The sequence below is a fragment of the Clupea harengus genome, chromosome 1 (genome assembly GCF_900700415.2).
Source record: "Clupea harengus chromosome 1, Ch_v2.0.2, whole genome shotgun sequence".
In the NCBI taxonomy this organism is placed as follows: Eukaryota; Metazoa; Chordata; class Actinopteri; order Clupeiformes; family Clupeidae; genus Clupea; species Clupea harengus.
In genome coordinates, this window is record NC_045152.1 from 4,770,192 (window position 1) to 4,779,620 (window position 9,429).

Below are 9,429 nucleotides of genomic sequence, written 5' to 3' on the forward strand. Positions count from 1 at the left end.
AGGAACACAGCTATGTGCACGTCCGTCGGAAGCAGCCTAATGATAATAATAATACGATCGATTTGTATGGCGCTTTTCATGGACCACAAAGGCGCTTCAGAGAGCAAACATGTAAAACAGATATGACGATATGGTGGGGAGGTGTTGTAGTAGAGAACCATGTGACACGTATGCTATCACCCTAATTTCATAGCACCCTCTGTAAAACGCCGAGCACCCCCTTAGCACCTGCAGAAAAAAATCTCTGGCGCCGCCACTGGTAGGGAGAAGGAACCACTATCCAGTAACCCCAAACACTGGCGGCGATACACTGACTCCTGCTGGTAAGAGGGAGAATAGAGAGATATGATTACTCTTTGTGAAGCACCAGTGACCAGCCAGTAAACAGAAGCTGAGTGCCAGGAGGGGAAAACTGTCTGAAATGCAGCTAAGTCACTAACATATTGCCCAATCAAACACCTCTCATAGCAAATATTCTTGACCTTAACAAACAAAAATACACAAGGAAAAATACAACAAATCCAAAAGAATCAAGCACGGAAAAAATCTGACAAAACCAGGAAACCAAGTGAAAAAGAAAAATAAGTGAAAGCAAAACTTATAGCCAGGAAAGCAAAGAAGGAAGAGGCGGAGTGATTTAACGGCCTCAGTTCAGCTTTGCGCTGACCATCAGACGTGAGGTGGAACTGTGGTCAGTTCAGCTTTGCGCTGACCATCAGACGTGAGGTGGAACTGTGGTCAGTTCAGCTTTGCGCTGACCATCAGACGTGAGGTGGAACTGTGTCTCAGTCTAGCTTTGGAAAGAGCCTCCTTGGTACTGTGGCTCGGTGGAGCAAATGACAGAGAAGCTTTGACCTTTGACCCCAAGGGATCTCTAGGCCGCGAGGCCCCCACACCTGCTCTCTACCTGGGGCACAGACAGAGATGATGGGCTGTGGCAGGGACACTGGACGAAATACAAAGACCTCGAGGAACACACACGTTATATATATGTTTACTGTGCTAAAGTCTTAGGCATTTGTCTTAACACAGTAGTTTTTTCCGTCTCCATTAGTGTTCTATACGTCCAGATTCTCAAAATTTCGTACGTACTTTGTATGTTGTTGATTTATAAGTAAATACTATCCATGTCATTTTGTAAGCATCCTCCCTTTACAGCATTGTTTAAAACGCCTAAATGCAGTAATAGGATGCTTCGAGTCCACCTGACGGATGGTGAAAACAGCAGAGGTTCCTGAGGCTGCCCTGGTCCCTAAAGGACCCAGAGAGCTGCTGTAGAGTGCATGACCCGTCCAGGTACTGAGTGGGGGTGGAGTAGGTCGTTCTGATTGGTTGACCCAGAGAGGGCCCGTTTTAGTTTAAAGTGTGAGACATGGCTTTGGCAATGCAACTGGGAAAATAAAATAATAATAATAAATTCACAGTAAAAAACAGTAAAAAAATGTCAAGCCTTTGTACAGCCTCTTAGGTCTATCTATTTTCATTGTATTCTATGCCAGTTAGACAAACTGTATTACATACGGTTGTGCAAAGAACCTTGTCAATTGTATTCTGGTCAGTTTGAATCCCTTGACCCCATGTAGCAAAACTTACAGTTGTAGAGACTGAACTTTCTGCTGTTTTATGCAGACAGGTATACTAGTTATTATGGTTTGGTTGTTGAAGCAGGTTTAGTCCATGCTTATTTATATATTTTTAGTTTGGTTGTGAAGCAGGTTTAGTTCATGTTTATTTGATATATTTGCCCATATGTTACAATGGGCAGTTCTCTATGGTGGTTTCATTCATGGGGATTTGACAGTGCAGCATTGTTTTTCAAGAACTAGCCATATCTAATCGCCCAAAGGCCTATGCAAAACGATCCAAGGAATCGTTGGTGGCTGTGTGTCTTGCTGTCCTGGACTGCGTCTCCCAAAAGCATCATTGAACACCTACCAAGAGAGATATTTAGTCATTTAGCAGACGCTTATATCCAAAGCGACGTACAAAGGAGAAAACAATCAAGCTACGCGCGATAGAGACCTAGTGTTACAATAAATACTACTTTACATAAGGAATAAAAAGTGCAGGAATGTAACTACTGTAAGTGCGAGTTAAGTACTAGTTAGAGGAGATGGCATTAGAGGAAAGATAAGGAGAGGTAGAGGAAGGGAGAGGAAGTGAAAGTTAGGAAAAGAGGTTCTCTCTGAAGAGTTGGGTCTTCAAGAGCTTCTTAAAGGTAGAGAGGGACGCCCCTGCTCTGGCAGTGCTAGGCCGCTCGTTCCACCAGCGTGGAACTAAGAATGAGAATAGTCTAGATAATCTGCCATACCTTCACAGACGGCTTTGCTGAACGACGCTCATTAGACCAATGCAGCATCCGGGGGGTAACATTTGCCCTTAAGAGAGAGTGATTTCAAAGTGATAGTCTCTCTATCATTTAATGATGGTAGCTGTTCAGGGTCACTTTTGGAAAGGCACCCCTGGTGTGCATGAATTCTTACACCTGAATTACGCTGCTGATTTGCAAAAGAAATAACAGGTTCTTTGCGCAACTGTTAAGTTGTGTAGTCACTCTGCATAGTAAAACAGTATATGAAGTAACTTCATCTCCATCAAGGTAAAACTGATGTGAGAGGGAAAATAGTATATGTGAAAGATAAAACTGACGTGAGAGGGAAAATGTGTATGCAATGCGTAACATACAAGTTGTAACAGACAGGTCTCCCACTAAAATGACAGTTTAGTTTTCAATGTCATGGATCTTTTGGGCACAGAACCTTGTTATTTGTATTCTGGTCAGTTTGAATCCCTTGACCCCATGTAACACAAACTTACAGTTGTAGATGCTGAACTTTCTGTGTTATGCAGACAGGTATACTAGTTATTGTGGTTTGGTTGTTGAAGCAGGTTTAGTTCATGTTTATTTGATATATTTTAGTTTAGTTGTTGAAGCAGGTTTAGTCCATATTTATTTGATATATTTTGCCCGTTTGTTACAATGGGCAGTTCTCTATGGTGGTTTAATTCATGGGGATTTGATAGGGCAGCATTGTTTCCAAGAACTAGCCATATCTAATCGCCCAAAGGCCTATGCAAACGATCAAGTGGTTTCATTCATGGGGATTTGACAGTGCAGCATTGTTTCCAAGAACTAGCCATATCTAATCGCCCAAAGGCCTATGCAAAACGATCCAAGGAGTCGTTGGTGGTTGTGTGCCTTGTGGTCCTGGACTGCGTCTCCCAAAAGCATCATTGAACACCTACCAAGAGAGAGCGAATTCAAAGTGATGATGGTAGCTGTTCAGCCACACTTTTGGAAAGGCACCCCTGGTGTGCATGAATTCTTACACCTAAATAACGGTTTCTTGTGCAAATGTTAAATTGTGTAGTCACTCTCGTGGCTAAAAAGTAATAGACTTGATGAAATTGATCTTAAATCTTATCTTTTCTGTAAAACATGAACAGAAAACAAAAGCTATAGGTGACATGTAAATATGTGCCTTCAAACTAATAGGTCATAGCAGAGTCCACATTATGACATCACAGGTTAAGAACACACTGTGTACTGGGGAGTGTTTACTTACTAGAGTGCAACGCAAAATTTCAATTAAATTATTCTCTCTAATATTGATATCATCATGATATGGTGTTTGTAACCTATTTCCTAGTGAGCAGAATGACACTAACTATAGTTCCTTCAAATTAGAACTGCTAGCCTTGAAGTGGGCTATCGCAGAAAAGTGTAAAGATTATCTAATGGGGTCCAAGGTGGCAGTTTATACAGACAACAACCCTGTAGCCCCTCTGCAGAGTGCCCGGTTGGGGGCCGGGAGCAAAGGTGGGTGGCACAATTGGCAGCCTTTGATTACGACATGAAGTATTGATCCGGCAAAGAAAAATGCAAATGCTGACGCCCTTTCTAGAGTACTTGTAGGAGTTCCCATAGGTGCTGATGTGGCAGCTGTTGATGCTGGAGGGGAACCCTATGAGGCATGGGCTCATGGTGACTGGCAGACTAAGCAGAGGGAGGATGAAGATCTTGAACTGGTCCTGAGGTACGTGGAAAGTGCCCCATTGATAGTGTCTTTCCCTCTAGAGGTTGTTGAAATGGATTTTTTTGTCATTAGGAAGGACGTATACCAAAATATTCTGGTCACAACTGATATGTTTATCCACTATGCTTGGGCCATTCCCACGAGAGACCAGACCGCAAGGACTACAGCTAGGGCTTCTCATTCCCGTACAGGGAAGGAGAGGGTCCTGCATAGAAATGTTCTCAAACCCTGTATCAACACAAGGTCCCCCCACAACACACCCTGAGCCCTCAGCGTCACCCAGGAGTGAGCCACTGCCTGTGTTTTATGTGCCTGAAGGTAATGGTGTGGCCCCTAGAAGGTCAGCCCGGTCCAATATGGAATGGCCACCATACAGGGATTCCTTTTAATATATTGTTGACCGGGACTGTCAACAATAAAGAGTGGAGGGATGTCCTATGGGATGTTAGATAACAGTGTGTGGTCCATGTCGATGTGTCTTGATTGTTTGTTTCTACAGGAGTATTTTATTTAGCTTGTATGGTATAGAAGGAGAGGGAGAGGCTGCCTGGCAAGGTGTATGGATGAGTTATGTTTTGTTACGGTTAGCTGACATGGTGCGTGCAGATTTGAGTTAGGATGGTAGGGGTTTAGTTATACAAGTTTAGTTAGGGTTGCAGGATACAATAGCAGTGAATAACTGCCGTGCGACAGCGGCAACACATGCCTTATGCTGTACGCGGGATCCATGAAGGATGATATATCATACCCTGTCTGTAGCCCAGTTTTATTGACGTTGGGAATTTTATATGTGTTTTATGTGTGAAGAGTTATGTTTATGTGGTAGGGTGCTCCCTGAATTTAGCAGAGGGAAGGGTGGAGCTACTAGTCTGGGCCTATTTAAGCGTGCAGGTGTTGGTGGTTACCTTATCTGCAGCCCACAGTGTAGTGCAGGAACACTGTCTGCTGGTCGAGCTCTCTGGAAAGTTAGCTTGTTCGTGTGACACTGGTGAGTGCAATCGGTAAGGAGGTTATGCGGTATTGGGGGTAGCAGGCGTGGCGGTAATGGTTGCATGTTCTTTGGTGTGGTATAGGTGGAGGTGTGTGGACTGCTGTACTGTCTCCCGGCATTAGTCCAAAAATACAACGGTGCAGGTATGTTACCGTAATGGGTCGGTACGTTCACTAAGTATTATTACTGTATAGTTAAACGTATGACTTTTTTGCAAAGGCTTGTTGACTGCTGCTTTACTGCGTTTGTTTGCTGCCATCCTATACTGCTTTTCTGCTTTGCTGCTTTGCCACTTGGCGGCTGGCTTAACTGTCTATCATGACGCTTCTTCACTATAGGCTGCTTCTCTGCTACACTGCATGTCGTCTCCACTGCGCTGTCCCTGGCCTGACTGGCACAGTGTACTCAACCTGACGTAGCTATCTTCCGCTAAAACGTAAAAGTGCGTCGGCAGGCTACGACCCAGGGGCACTTTACTCGTGGGTTGTGTGGTGTGGTTGTGTCGTGTAGGGTTTCTGCTGTGTGTGGTTTATTTTATGATTGGTGTGTGTGATTTCAAAATGTGTTGTTTATGTGAGATCTCTTCACTAACTGTGGTGTCCTCATGTACCTCAGTAGTCAGTGGTCATGGGTCTTTAATGTAACTTTTAATTTAAAAAAAATTCCCCTAACAGTAAGAGTCTACAGTAATATTTCAAGGATCACAGCAGTGACCAGAATCACAGATGGATTCCACCATGGTGGTTCTCTTTGCCCTTATGCAAATGAGTCTTCTGACTGGTATGGTGGACTGTGGAGTATCTAACCCAGACGACTCATCACAGATTGAAATATCTGGTATGTTTATGTATTCCCATTTTAGGTTTAAATATAATATTTTAAAAAAATCTCTGTAGTCTATATTTGTTCACCATCTAACTAAACTGGTGTGACATTTTGAAATCATACCAGTTTCGTAAAGATCTGTGTCAGTGTATAACTTTGTATATTCTGTATTGCAGAGTCTTCTCTTCATCATCACCAACGTAGACAGGCTCCAAAACAGCAGAGTGCAACCAACGGCAACCTAAAATGGGTCTCATCCGAAGACGTGCCCGAGGGAGCAGTCATTGTTTTCCATAGTGACGAAACAAAGCTTTACATTGCTAGAATCCAAGGTTGTGAACCTTGTTATTATGATGCTGTTAAAAAACACTGTGTAGTTATGAAACTGAAAAAGACATTTCCCAAAGGGGAAGTACCTTTCAAAGGGAGTAGTTATGAGTTTCTTGTAAACAAGGATGAGTTTGAATTTTTGAATGGACGCCATCCTCACATGGAAATACTCCACCTATGGCAATGGAAATTTGTAAAGAAATCTACATTTGCTAGGACAGACGCTGGTTTAGGGTACATCAGGAAACAGGAAAGACTCCTGGAATGAACCTCCCTGGACCAAACCCCACACAATATGAAGTCCTCACTCTGAATCATAATATTGAAGGGCAGTATATTAGACCAGGTTAACTATGAGGAGCTTAAAGTTGTATCAGAAAACCCACAAGTTCTTAGACACTACACAGTTGAAAACAAGGAGTGCAAAGTAGTTAAACAGGAGGCAAACCTGGACAAGACTGTTGATTAAAATAAGTACATTCGACATTGGTGGTTCTTTGGCCATGGGAGTTAAAACAGAGGTCAGTGGTAAAATTCCATTACTTTACAAGGCAGGTGTCAGCTTGTCAGGTGAGGCGCGTTTAAGTCTCAGTTATAGTTCATCCACAAGCGTAAAACAAACTCACTCTATTAGAATGCATTTGGAGGTTGAACCCAACCATTCCTGTAGCATGAAGATCGAAGGGAACACTGTCACAGCCACCGTTCCATTCACTGCTGTACTCACTAGAACCTACAAAAACAACGAGGTTCGCAAGACCTCCATCTCTGGCACCTACACTGGCCAGGAGGTAGGAGAGATCAGGGGGATTGTTGAACGCTGTAAACCTCTTCATAATCCAGTGAAATGTTAGTCATAGCATCTGTCTTTGTCACAGATCTAAGCCATTTTGTATTCTATGATGGCACTTTTCCCACATAGCAAATGTGTTGATAGATGTGTTGCAAATGGTAAAAAGTGTGGACCATCAATAAATGGGCTTCAACCACGCATTTTAAAACCTTGTGCACTGTGTAATTCATGATAGTTGTCATTAATGTGAAGATATTTCATGTTATCAATTCAAATGTAATTTCCTATTTTAAAGTAATGTCTTAAGAAATCAGAAAAAAACACATACATGTTGCCACCTCTGACATGGCCATCATAGTAGGTCTACTCCAACATGGTGAATGGTGAAATTTGGCATGAAACTGAGAGGTGGAAAATTGCTACCGGATGAGAATCACCAAGAGACACAGATCATTTAGATCAGTTAGACTGCCTACCTCCATGAAAAACTACATTCTCTAGCTATAAAGGCTACCTTACTTTTTAACATTTACCCCCACTGCGCAAATCACCACTTGAAAGTACACTAACTAATGGTAAATTAAATTAATCGAATGAATGAAAAGGTTAATACCTTTTTGTACACTTCTTCATTGTGGTCCTGTGAATTACAGTCACATGATATCACCCAAATCTCTAGCACCGTCTCGCACTGGCAAATGATAGCTGGGCTACAAGCTGAATAGTTTTTGACAGCTCAAGCCACACAACCATAGATTTCAGACTAGATAGGCCTAATGCATCTCTATGACAATTCCAGTCTCATAGGAGTGTCACCTTACGTCACAACATTAACCTTTTCTCCTAATCAGCAAGAAGAGAAGATAAACAGTATTACTGTCTATGATTGGTATGATACCAGTGAAACACTCTTTCAGATGTGGAATGAGTAATTTAATGTCAGTTAACCAAGCTATTTAGTTAGCTAATGCTAGCTCAGGAAGCTATATAAACAGTTGGCAGTAGTCATGGAACTAGCTATACGCCAAGCACTTTGGACTTGCATATTAAAAAATTAAAAAAAACGAGTAGTATTTTAATTGAAATAGTTGAAGGGTGATAGAACCAAAAATATTGATATTCTACTGTTGTTAGAGACATGAATAAAGCGTATCATTATTTTGTATCTGTAACTCATACCATTGGATGTGTACTCTGTCTGTCTCACTGAGACCGGAACAATTAGCATCTTAATCCCTTCACCCCCCAGTCTCTGTCCTGCTATCCCCCTTTGTCCCCTGTTATCACCCCCCTCCCCCCCATAGGTGAAATCCCTCCACCTCACTGTCTCCCCTTCCTGCCATCACCTATAGTGTGTGGTCTCCCTCCTCCTGTATTCTACCTGACTGAATGGTATAAATGCCAACATAGTCTACTATCAGTGAGGCCCATTCTCTGAGCACCACCTGAGAGGGGGTCTCCACCCTGAAATGAACTCCAGAAATCCTGGACTGTGTCCTCCGGTCCGTTCTTCAACTTTGGCGTGGTCATTTAGATTCTAACAAGGGCAAATAGTAACCATATTTGCTGTTTATATTGCTTCTAATTGGGATGAAGTAAACATCTGTTGAGTATTTTAACATACAATTCTTTGATTGTGTTGAATTAAAACCCCAAAAATACAGCAGGTCCACCAGACCCACAACCCGGCTGAGTTACAAAAAAATGAACACCTCACAAGGTTTAAGTTAGCTTGAGTTTAAAACATCTATGTGAACTAACATCAGTAATGTTATCTAGCTATAATTCAGGGCTGCCAACTCACACGGTTTCGCCGTGTGACACACGCTTTTCCATGTTTTCACACGCACTCACGCCACACATCCAATTTCTCACGGCAAAAAATAATCTGATTTTGGGCCGATACGCGTTTGTTCCTTTTCAAACTCCCTAAGGCAGTGGTTCTCAAAGTGGGGGGCGCGCCCCCCTGGGGGGGCGCGAACACTCTCCAGGGGGGGCGCGATGTCACAGACGGAGAAAAAAATGAACTACCGCCGACCTGTCACTGGTTAGTGAAAGCTCCCTCAGTGGCGAAATGCAAGGGGCTGGACTGACCCAAACAAATCAAATACGGTTTTGCTCCTGATCCACCAATCAAAACGGAGTTTTATCATTTGAACGCGAGTTGCACATAAGTTTCCGAGTATAAAAAAAAAACCGCAGGCATTGGTAAGCGCTCACCCTGAGACGACACTCTGCAGAGTTTGTTCAATTTCTCTTGTTTCCTGTATCATTCAGATATTCATTGCTTTATAAACAGTCTTTTAAAAGATTCACTCCTTCCTTAGTAATAACTTACGGCGCTTGCAGTGGGTCTATTCGTAGCCTATTCTAAGGATTAATTTGCTCCACAGTCTTTTGAAAAAGCTCGTAGCCCGAGAGCTAGCCTAGCTAGCTACCTTCTTCCAACTGCA

At 42.7% G+C, this 9,429-nt stretch overlaps 1 pseudogene; it reads left to right on the forward strand.

Moving 5' to 3' along the window:
- Positions 1 to 6,447: 6,447 nt before the first annotated feature.
- On the forward strand, positions 6,448 to 7,115 carry LOC116222550 (annotated as a pseudogene).
- The last annotated feature ends 2,314 nt before the right edge of the window (positions 7,116 to 9,429 follow it).